The sequence below is a fragment of the Myotis myotis genome, unplaced genomic scaffold, assembly GCF_014108235.1.
Source record: "Myotis myotis isolate mMyoMyo1 unplaced genomic scaffold, mMyoMyo1.p scaffold_m19_p_15, whole genome shotgun sequence".
In the NCBI taxonomy this organism is placed as follows: Eukaryota; Metazoa; Chordata; class Mammalia; order Chiroptera; family Vespertilionidae; genus Myotis; species Myotis myotis.
This window is the reverse complement of record NW_023416319.1, coordinates 5263554-5272021: the sequence shown is the minus strand read 5'-3', so window position 1 is coordinate 5272021 and position 8468 is coordinate 5263554.

The following is an 8468-nucleotide window of genomic DNA, read 5'->3' as shown; positions in this document are numbered from 1 at the left end:
GGGTCCCAGATTGTGAGAGGGCGCAGGCCAGGCCGAGGGACCCCACCGGTGCACGATTGGGGCCGAGGAGGGACGCGGGAGGTTGGCCAGCCGGGGAGGGACCACGGGAGGGCTCCAGGGCATGTCTGGCCCATCTTGCTCATTCCCGATCAGCCAGACCCCAGCAGCAAGCTAACCTACTGGTTGGAGTGTCTTCCCCCTGGTGGTCAGTGCACATCATAGCAAGCAGTTGAGTGGCCTTAGCATATCATTAGCATATTATGCTTTGATTGGTTGAATGGAAGACTGGACACTTAGCATATTAGGCTTTGATTATATAGGATAAGAAATTTTAAAGATACTGGTATGTGGTGGGAGAGACAGATACTAGTCATTAAAATTAAAAATGTTTTCTTTTAGGAGGGAAATGTATTAGGTTTAGTTAGTGGAGATAAAATATGTTAATTGAGTCTGTTCAGAGGAGATATTGGGGAAAACTAATAAAAATAGCTAGGAGGGCCAAAACCAGTTTGGCTCAGTGGATAGATCGTTGGCCTGCGGACTGAAGGGTTCCAGGTTTGATTCCGGTCAAGGGCATGTACCTGGGTTGCGGGCACATCCCCAGTGGGAGATGTGCAGGAGGCAGCTGATCAATGTTTCTCACTCAGCGATGTTTCTGACTCTCTATCTCTCTCCCTTCCTCTCTATAAAAAATCAATAAAATATATTTTTAAAAAATAGCTAGGAGGAACCGACCAGCAGTACTGCATCAAATCTCCTGGGATTTTTGTTTACATTTGTACAACCTCTCAAGGAGGTGAGCCCAGAGGGTCTGGCTGAGACTGAACTCGGCAGCCCCTCTCAGGGTGTCCCAGTTACAAAACATGCCACCCCCAGCACCTTAGTGATTCAATGAGGAAAGCCACATGCAAGAAGTAAATAGTAATTAGGGAAGAACAACGTTTGGTCTTACTCCCTGCTATTCAAAGTCTGGTATGTAGCCAGCAGCATTGGTTGGCATCACCCAGGAATTTGTTAGAAATTCTGTCTCACTCGGTTGATGTGGCTCAATGATTGAGCATCAGCCCACGCACCAAAAGGTTACCGGTTCGATTCCCGGTCAGGGCACATGCCTGGATTGCTGGCTCATTCACTAGTGGGGGGCATGCTGAAGGCAGCCAATCGATATTTCTCTCTCATCAATGTTTCTATCTCTCTCTCCTTCTCCCTTCTTCTCTAAGATCAATAAAAACATATTTGGAGGGGAGGGGGGAGAAATGCGGACTCTCACCCCATCCCAGACTCACTGAGTCAGAATCTGCATGTGAACAAGGCCCCTGGATGATTCATGTTTACGGCACAATTTGGAAAGCTCTGGTCTTCACAGTTCCACACTTGGGAACGGGAGAAGCAGGGCAAATGATTAGGCTGTGGGTGAAAGATAAAACCAGGCAGAGATGGACTGAAGCTATAATTAAAGGGTACCCCCGGGGTACCACAGACTTGATACAGCTCCCATTCCCTTGGTCATGGTTAGGTTAGCAGAGTCTTGCCAATCCATCCTGGATAGTTCTTTGTCATGTGAGCTGTCTTATACTGCAAGATGTTTTGCAGCATTCCTAACTCCTACCCACTAGATGCCTGTAACATCCTCCAACTCCTCCCCTACATCCTCCCCGACTGTGACAACCAAAACTGTCTCCAGGCATTGCCAAATTTTCCCAGGCAAGCAGTGGGGAAGGAGTGCATATCCCTCCATTGAGAACCACTAGGTTGGATAAAACATTGTTAGGAATTCACGTTGCCTTCCCTGTTGTACCTGGGACTCGTTCATGAAAGGAAACTGTAGGACTGGGAGATGGTGGCATTGTGTTTGCCCCCAGGAGAGGAAAGCCTCCCAAGGGATGGAAGGAAGGTCAACAAGAAGTTAGAGGGAAGCCAGGATACAACGTCAGGCCATCTGGCTTCTGAGCCATGTTATTTCACTGCTCCACGCCACCTCACGTCGGGCGGAGCAGGAAGTGCTCTGGACCACGCGCTGTGAGATGTTGGTTCTAATGCTGGCTCAGTCCCTGCTGGCTCTCTGCTTCTGGGTGAGTCACTTCCTCTCCATGGGCCTCAGTTTTCCCTTCTGGGCTGGCCAAAGACTTCCCCTCCATTTCAGCCATTCAGTGAAGACCCTGCAAATGATAAGAAGTTGTATTCATCACCTTCACAAGGCTGACTTCCCATTTGGGAAACGCAGATACTACGAACAAGACTGAATCTGTTGACTGTCAACTCATCGCTAGGTTGAGAGGAGATGAGCACCCAGTAGGACCAAGAAGCCTAGGTGGGAAGTCTAGTAGAGTAGTTCCTGCGTACCCTCCACCCCACCCCATGTTCCAGCGGGGAGTGATCGCTGTTGCAGGTCTAAGCCGGTTGCTATGGCACAATGTGTGTTCCCAGCCCCGGAAAGGAGAAAAGGGCATGAGAAGGGCACACAACCCCTCTTTAAGGACACTTCCGTTTTGCTGCTGTTTAGGAAATAGAAGGATGTAGAAGGCTTGATCCTGTGGTACCAAAACCAAAACACGTGGACAAATATAAAAATCATACTTTTCTATGGATCTAGGAAAAAGCAAAGGATGGGAGGATGATTTGACGAACTGGTTTCCTTTCCTAGATGAGCAGAGGCGGAGGCAGCAGCTTGGCCACCGGAGCAAAGATGGGAAGCCGACCTGGGCACACGTGGATGGCCCAAGGGGAGAGATTTTCCAGGAATGGGGAGGACCAGCCCAGCTCTAGCTGACTGTGTGGCAGCCAGGGTTGGTCAGAGAGAAAGAGCTTCCTTCGGCCCTCAGGACAGAATCAGGGATTCATCCCATGAGCCTGACCTTATACAAACGGGGAGCTGGCGGAACAGTCCCCGAAAGCTGTTGCCTCTGTGCCGAGGATTAAGCCGCAAATGGCTGGCGCTCAGCCCGACTGGCCGTCAGAAAGGAGGAGAGAAGGTGGTTGAAGGCAAGGACAAACTGGGACCTGGGGGGACCGATCAGAATCGACATCTGTTGCTCACACTTTCCAAACTCACTGCTGTGGCTGAGCTACAGGAAAAGCTAACAGCCTTTGCCTCAGAGGTGCCCCTGCCATTGACCCCCAACTCAGGAAAAAGGGGACGTCGGGAGAGCAGGAGGAGCTGGGTCAGCCAGGCTGGCCCCCCGGTGCCCTCGCTGACCTCCTGAGTGTAAAGCAGTACGGCTGCGGCTTCACTCGCAGCTTCTAGGTCTTGTGCACAGTGTCTCCTGTGGTCTTAACTAACCCAGAAGCTCAGGGAAATTCTTGGAAATGTGGTTCCATTCAGCCAAACTGACCAAGGGCAGAGCTATCACAGGCCTGTGGGCTGGCGGGAGCGGGCGGAATCTGGAAGAGCCCCAGACGCAAAAATAAACTGCGCAGCCCAGTAACGCTTGGCCCTGTCAGAAATTCTGCCGAGAAAGGAGTCCTGAGAAAAGGGCAGGGAAGCCCAGACAATCACGGAGCCCACCCGGCTTCCCAGTGCCCGTGGAGACGGGATTTGGAGGCCCCGAGGAGCTGCATGTCATGTGAACCAGAAATATCTGAAACTGCAATCCAACCTCTTCCCAATTCAAGTAGTGACCAGATTTTTTTTTTTTTTTTTTAAGGTGAAAGGCAGGCTGGACGAATAACAGGGGAACTCGAGCTAAGCCAGGCTGCAGCCCAACCAGGCTCCAGGGAGCACTGACTGGTTTAGCCGCTCGCCCCGTCTGCAAGACAGAGGAGTGGGTTTGCACGCTCCAGAGAAATACACTGATGCCTGCACCCACATGCGTAAAAATCAAAAGCTAAATGCTGAGCAAAATGGTCAGACACAGAAGAGTACAAACGTGTAAGTCCATTCATTTGAAATTTCACAAGAGGTAGAACCCACTTACAATGGCAAAGCGCGTCGGTGGCTGCCCAGGCTGGGCGGGGGGAGGGAAGATACAGATTGGCCGCAAAGAGGCGCTGAGAGAACTTTGTGAGATGGCGGGAACATTCTAGATCTTGCTTGTGGCAGTGGTTGTGCATGTATATGCATTTGTAAAAAGTTCTTGAACTCTACACTAGAAATGGATGTAGAGTTCCATTACATGCCATCTTATTGCATGTAAATTATACCTCAATAAGCTAGGATTTCTTTAAAAAAATACAAGCAGCATAATTTTAAAATGGACAAAACACTTAAATAGACATCTCACAAGAGAATACATATGGATAGGCAGTAAGCATGTAAAAAGTTACTCAAGCCCTAACCGGTTTGGTTCAGTGGATAGAGCATCGGCCTGCGGACTGAAGGTTCCCAGGTTCAATTCCGGTCAAGGGCATGTACCTTGGTTGCGGGCACATCCCCAGTGGGGGGTGTGCAGGAGGCAGCTGATTAATGTTTCTCTCTCATCAATGTTTCTAACTCTCTACCCCTCTCCCTTCTTCTCTGTAAAAAAATCAATAAAATATCAACATCATTAGTCAATAGGGAAATGCAAAAAACCCTGATAATACCAAATGTGGATGCGAATGCACTGCGACTGGAACTCTCATTCATGCATTGTTGGAGGGAGTGTAAAACGGAATGACCACTTTGGAAATCTCTGGCAATTTCTTATAAAGTTAAACATGCCCCTATCCACTGACCCAGCAATGCTATTTCTAAGACAAATGGGAATATCTGTCCATAAACAGATGTTTGTACAAGAATGCTCATAACAGCCTTAATCTAATAAGTCCAAAAATAGAAACCTCCCAAATGTCCATCAGCAGAATGGATAAGTGAAATGTGATACATTTCTATAATAGAGCGCTACGCAGCAACAAAAAAGAATGAACAATTGAGAAAAGTAACAACCCCGGCTGAATCTCACAGACATTGCGAAAGTGAAAGAAGCCAGATACAAAACAGTACAAACCGTAAACTGCGTTCATATAAAGTTCAAGAACCGACAAAACCGAATTATGAGCTGGAAATCAGGGCAGTGGTTGGGCTAGGGTATTGGGGACGGTGGGGGCGCGGGGGGTGAGTCTGGATTGAGACATGGAGAGAGGATTAATTGAAAAACGGGGTGTATGGAACTTTCATGGGTATTGAAAATCTTCCCAGCCTGGCCAGCGTGGCTCAGTGGTTGAGCATTGACCTAATGAACCAGGAGGTCACGGTTCAATTCCCAGTCAGGGCACATGCCTGAGTTGTGGGCTTAATCCCCAATGTGGGGCGTGCAGGAGGCAGCTGATCAATGATTCCCTCTCATCATTGGTGTTCCTATCCCTCTCTCCCTCTCCCTTCCTCTCTGTAACCAATAAAAATGCATTTTTTTAAAAAAGAAAATGTTCTTTATCTTAATTGGAGTGTGTATATTGGTCAAATTTCATTGAACAGTATAGCTCAGATCTATATGTAAACTATACTTCCTTTTTTAAAAAAAAAAAAAAAAAGAAGAAAGAAAGAAAAAGAGAAATAGGAAGTTGAAGGCACTGCTTCTGCTTGGATCTCAATGACAAGAATGTAGTCACATGGCCACATGTAACTGTACGGGAGACTAGGAAATGCAGGCTTTATTCCGAGTCATTCTGTGCTCTGTTAAAATTGAGGCACTTTAGCAGAGCAGAAAGCAGACATTGATTCAGAGGGATCGCTAACGGTCTCTGCCATTGGCCAAGCAAGCAAATAAACGATTCTCCTTTCATTGTGTTGAAAAGATGGGGAGGACGGGGTTGCCTACTTCCTGTAGTTCAGTGTGTCCTTTTCCTTACTGTAATCGGGCAAGGCCACTCTTTCTGCCGTGACCATAACCTTGAGAACTTGCCAAGGGCGCACTGGTAACAAATGAAAGGGGGACAAAGAAAGTGGGGGAGCAGGGAGGGGAAAGAAAATGAAACAGCCTTGAACGTGTGAATGACAACCCACATGGCGGCCTGGCATGTGTGACATTTGCCACCTTCCAGTGAGAAGAAGCCACCCCGTGGTGGTCAGGCTTGGCTTGCCTTCCTTGAGGGACCACCACGATGTCACTGGCTTCCGCCTGTAATAAGGGGCGCAGCAACAGTCACACTCCAGGCCCTGGAAGTCGAGGGTCCCTTCCCGGGAGATGCTGGGGTGTCCGCCAAACACAGCTCTTCCTCTCAATAGATAGTCAGACATTGACACCGCTAACAGGCTAGACTGTTCCCGCCGCCAATCTCATTCCACAGGCAGGAGCCGGGGAGGAACACGGCTGAATTTTCCGCGGGAGGCAGGCTTGGCTGACTTCCTTGCAGCGTGCAATCTCACACCAGTGCTTTCTCTGTTCCATAACAAACATTTGTTGCTGCTTTGCCGGGCTCTGGGCTCAAAGCTGGGGATGCAGAGAAAGCACAGACCTGTCGCCTGGGCTGGGAGTCCACCTCCTGTCCCAGGCCCCCGTCTGGATCGGTTCCCTTTGATGCTGGTGTCAGCCAGAACCACACCTAAGGTCCCAGTAGCAGGCACCCTGGGGATGAGCCCTGCTCTCTGTCCCCAGCCACCTCCCTATCCCATCCCTCACCACCACCCCTGGCCCAAGCTACCAGGATTGTAGCCCATTTTTGCTTGAGCCAGGCACAACCTCTTTGCCCACATAGCAGATGAGAGATGAGCAGGGACTGCTTGATGCAATTGGATCATGGGCTGCCTCCAAGATCTGGCTGCAAGGACAACGGACTGGAAATTGCACGGTCATTATCTCTGCAGACAACCCTCTCCTCCCCATCTTTTCCACATAATGAATTGCATGGAGAGCTCAGCTGTCATGAAAGCGTTTGAATTCCAGCCCTACCGTCTTTCAGGGCATCCTTAGAGGTTATCTCAGCCAGGCAGGTGGAAGAGGAAAGAGAAAAGCTTACCCCTACGAGAATAATCATGATGGATTATTAGCAACTGATGGCAATCTAATGCAGGATTTTCAATATAGACACGGCTGGCTGTAATTTTTCTCTGTCATATGCACATCCAAAAATTTTTTTTTAAAGAGGCTATGTTTAATGACTCCAAGTTCAGTGCAGTTTCTTCAACTAGATTTCGTTCCTTAGAAGCAGTGTTTTAATAACATAGAGACACAGTTTGGATGGTGGAGACACTTTTCAGGATCGATGGAAATGTTATGATGGGTGCGTTTTTATGATAAGCCCACTAGTTGGCATTAGCGTTGAGTTTCTATGGCCGCACTGCTAAAGGGAAGATGGCCGGACTGGCAGCCATCTCGGGAACAGGCGAGAGAAAGCCCTCGTGGGCAAAGAGCCATTCTCGGGAAGGCCACGCACAGGAAGTTGGCCCGCCGCACCAGAAGGACTGTGGTGCCACAAGCAGGACCCTCGGTTCTGGTCAGAAGGAGCAATGCCAGGGCATCACCCTCCTGGAACGCTGGCAGATGGCACGGGTAGCCTGCGGCAGGGCAGACAGCGGGCCCAATGAGGGCCCCAGTGCAGAGGCAAAGGGTGTGGGGACAGCAGCACTGATTATCAGAGAACTATTTCTGTTCTCACAACTGAGAAGGCCCCTCCCCCTGGGAGTTCATGTTCACCAGTCCTGACTTCATATGCCCCACTATCAGGCCATGGCCCCTATGCTCTCTGGAACAGAGAGTCAGTGTCTTAGTTGAGACTCTCTAAGAAACAGACCCTGGGAAAAGGCTAGGTAGTGCACTTGGGAGGTAATAGACAGTAGATTTTTAAAGGGGGGGAGGGATGTGAGGCAGAGAAGGGAGGCATCCCTAACCCGAACTCCAACACTAGCCTAACCCTAACTCCAGCCCTAACCCAGTACATGGTGCTTTATCAAGTCAGCTATCATGATAGGCAACCAAAGCTTAATCCCCTGGGAAAACTCCTAGAGCCAGTGTAGACACACCTCAGATTGCTGCTGTTGTTAATCCCCGCCCGAGGATATTTTTCCATTGGTTTTTAGAGAGAGTGGAAGCGAGGGGCGGGAGACACAGAGAGAAGCATCAATGGGAGACAGACACATCGACTGGTTGCCTCCCGCACGCACCAGGGATTGGCCTGCAACTGAGGCACCTGCCCTTGACCGGAATTGGACCCTGGACCCTTCAGCCCAAGGGCCGACGCTCTATCCACTGAACCAAACTGGCCAAGACAGACACATGCCCCTGAGTTAGACCACGTAAAGGGCGAGGGAGCTGGGCATTTATACCCGTGGTCACTGGTTGAGGGCCCCAGGGTTGGGGACATGCATTGCCCAGCCTTTCCAGCGAGAGCAGCATGAGCAAGCAGAATGATTGCAGCGCCACAAAAATGCCCTCGGGCACTGCCCGCGGGGGGGGGGGGCCAGGTCTTCTTGCTCTCTTCTTGAAAGAAGGAGGGGATATGGGTGGGTCATGGCGTCACCCAATTTAAAGGTTGTGTGATTAAGTGATGCCGATTGGTAAGCAGCCCTTCCAAGAGTTCATCCAGCTCCACCAACCGTCCCGATCCCCGGGGAA